A 3,712-nucleotide genomic window follows, 5' to 3' on the forward strand; every position below is an offset into this window, starting at 1 on the left:
AGCGTCATTAAAATTCATATTAGATATTTATGTGGTTGTTTCATCAGCATGCTTAAGCTTTTAGTGGCTCTCATTTGCTCAGAAGAAAAAAGAAGAGTTGGTGATGATAGTAGTACAAACCCCAGCGGAAAAGCCCAGCATGTCTTCTGTCTGGCCTCATGTGTTATCTGGCTCTCTTGCTAATGCTGCTCTACATCCAAGCTGTCAACTTACTGTACAACCGCATTTACAAAAGTCAAACATACTCTCAAGCTACTGACTTTGCTTTTTATATAAATCATTGCTGCTTCTTTAAATGAGTTTAAAAACTGGAGGAGAGACATGCAAGAACGATAGCGAGTTTGATTCAAACACACAATGCACATGGTATGTGCCAGTGAACCACGCTGCCCCATTAATATACTAACTTTTGTGCTAATACTGGTGAACTTCAGACTTCATAGACCTTCACCCATATTCACAAGCATAGTCTCACTATCCACTTTAGGCTCAGATGAGCAATACTGAAAAGTTGTTCCAGGAAGCCCACAAACATTTGTCATTGTTCACTGTAGTATATCATTCTGCCACAGTGCCTGTCAGAAGCACTTTGAGAGAGCTATTCTTTTCCTAAGAAATGGTAGGCAAAGCGCTAACCCCTTACTAAAGCCCCGGCATTGACTGAAGTGGAGAAGACTCTGTCGGCACTAAACAGGGCCGCAGAGCACGCGGGAGTGATTGATTCATCTGGCATGAATGGAGGAGCGCCGTCGACACAGCTCAATATCATCGGCTGCGTCTAGCAGGCGAGAGAAAACAAACAGGAAGCACATGTCAGGCAGATAGATGAGGGCTGCGAGCGAAACTGCAGCGCGGGAGCCGTTTGTTTGAGAGATAAGAGCACCCCGGGGCCCGAGGCAGCCATGAGATAGAGGAACAGAGGGCCAGTAGAGAGCCAGCAGAGACTAACTGCCACTCTGGCCAGCTCAGACAAGCTCTGTCCTGGAGACACTCACACAATAGCAGCCTTACTGCCCTCGCAATATCCACATCTTTGCATTGAAAAGTGCCTTTGCTATAAAATCTATTTCCAGCTCTGTGTCCTGTGAGTGCACCCTGGGATGATTATGTGTAATTGAGGGAGAAAAAGACAAAAAAACACAGAAATGACCCAGATTTGCAGAAGTCCAAATTTGTCAGGGCTTGTGCTGCTCATAACTCATGAGTAAATGGGTGAGGGAGTGATAGATCTAGCGCAGCCACAGTGTTGCCCGCGGCTTTTTAAAGGAGAATTTCATCCTGTGTGAACGAAGGCAGCCGAGGAGCCACCGGTGATGATGGCTTCTTAGGTAGGTGGTCTCTGTAGTATTGTGTTACGGAGATGGATGGCGTTGTTAAGCACCTCCCAAGAAGAGCCCGAACCTCCTCGCAGCCCCTCCCTCGGGAGCGAGCGCCATCATCCCCGTGACTGAGATGAGTTGCGCTACGAAACGACGGCCCATTTAAAACCTCCTTCATTCCAGGGACACGAGTCCGGGGACTGTGTGGCCCCGCAGGCAGCGGCTCTCTCTCCCCGCTGGGGTTTCACATTGATTAAGTGACACCGGGCTCCGTTGCCGTTTTTCATCTTAAAGTGGCCTCCATATTCCCCCATTAGCGCAGCCGTCTCGGAGCCTGACCGGGGGAGTCACGGCCGAGCTCGGCACTTCAGTCGGTTCTTCTGCAATTAATACTCCTCACGGAAGGACATTTTTCAAGGGACCGGGCCGCGCTTTAATGAATGTAGCTGATAAATTATACAAGGCATTAATTAATGGGATGTGTATGCTCTGTTTTGACTTCGATGTGATCAAATCAGCCCTTTACTCCTGTAGTGAGCACGCCCTTTGACCCTCGGGGGTCTAAGAAAGTGGAGTAATGTGTTCGCGACTGATTTGGGCGAGTTGCCCTCAGAACGCAGCCTCTGCCTTTTTAATTAGACCATCAACACTTAAAAGTGTAATAGCTGAGGAGAGTACACCAGGACTGGAAACACCATTTGCTGTGTGCATAGAGGGTAAGAACCTGACCATATGAATTACCAGATGAGGACCCATTTGAAATCATTCAGGTTAAATGTGTGTGAAGATATGTGTTTTACTGTAGAGAGGGTCATTGGTGGACACTCTTACATGAAGAGGCTCTACAACAAACACTCCATTTACTATGACCTTGCAGCACTGTGAATTGAAATTTCAGTATTATCTCACTAATGGGCTAATATATTTCCTGCCGTCACTTGTTTTTGTTTTCAATGGGAAGGCAGCGGCAAGGACAGTGTCATCACTGCCCCCTCTCCCGCCAACACACCGCCTCTGGTTGATTGTGAATAGAAAACTCAATCTCCTCTCCCCTTCCTGAGAGGCAAAGTGATTCTGGTGCTTGAAAAGATTAATAGCCCTCAAGAAGAAATGAATCAGGTGCTCTCCAGGGCTTGACTCCTCCAATGGGCGTACAAATAGAAATCCTTTTGTGCTCCCTCTTTCTCACATGGCCGTGTCGCCCGCGCGGCTCTGCTCTCCCTTTTGTGGCCCTGGTTGCTGTATCGTGTTGCTCCAGGCTTGGCCGGCGAAGAGACGGCGACGACGACCGGCTCCGGCGCTCGTGAGGAGAAGCAGGTGGTCGTTCCCTCGGCTCGCGCGTCGGGGCTTTGTAGTCCGCGCGCCCTCAAATGACTGGCGTATGCTAATGAGGGGGCGAGTGCATGGGATGTGTCGCTGTCTTTCAGCCAGACAGCGCTGACAGGAAAGGATTATCTAAATGGGGTATTTTCATGCTCTTAATCACAAAAGAAACAGTAAAACACTCCCTCTCCACAGCGTGTGGGAGTGCATGTGTGCGTGGCTGTGTGTTGACAGCGCCGGCATCCACTTGTCCTCGGTAGCGTTGCCTGGCTGATTCACTCTAATTGGTGTGAGCAATGTCCGTTAAATCACTCCCTAACTCTCGGTGGACATGTGCTATCAGGCAGCTTAATGCTGCAAATTACCTCTGCCACGCCGGGGCTGTACGTGTGTGTAAGTGTGTGTGTGTGTGTGTAAGTGTGTGTGTGTGTGTGTGTGAGTGAGAGAGAGAGAGCGAGAGGGAGACTTAAGCTTCTCATCGTTATACCTCCTTGTCTTGTTAAGTGCGGTGGGTTTGCAGTGACACGGTTAAAGCAGAGCAGAGTCATCTGGAAGAGCAGCCATGCATGAGGCTTAGATTTAGACTTCCTCAAACTCTGACCTGCCGCCCTACGAATATACATATTAAAGTCTTGTGGGAAACGCTGAACAGGTTTTGTACTGTTCCACTTACATAATGGACCGTTGCCTGGGGGACGTCCCTCCTGACAAAACAGCTCCTCATCATCAGCAAAGCAGTGGCCACGTCCGATGAGTTTCAACCACTTCAAGCCTGTACTTCTCCTTTTGTCCACAGCGGTCGTTCCTTATCGGAGCCGGTCCGCGCTCGAGCGTCACGCGTCTCGGCGCTCTCCAAAAAAGCTACAGTCTCGTGTTTGTTTTCATAGCTAAAACAGCTGTCAAACACGATTAATATTTCAGCGAGAGACTGTGCTGGAGGGAGCCTCTAAGTGCTAGGGGAGTTGGAAACAACAAGCTGACACTGTTGCGTTCTGGCGTTCTCCCTCTTCTTCGGCTGCGTCTCTGTGTTTCTCCACCCCCCCCCTCCCCCCCCCTCCCCTTGCTCTGCT

Source organism: Centroberyx affinis, unplaced genomic scaffold (genome assembly GCF_046629955.1).
Source record: "Centroberyx affinis isolate AG114_WGS23_722 - 3 ecotype Tasmania unplaced genomic scaffold, CSIRO-AGI_Caff_v1 ptg000771l_1, whole genome shotgun sequence".
NCBI classification, from domain to species: Eukaryota; Metazoa; Chordata; class Actinopteri; order Beryciformes; family Berycidae; genus Centroberyx; species Centroberyx affinis.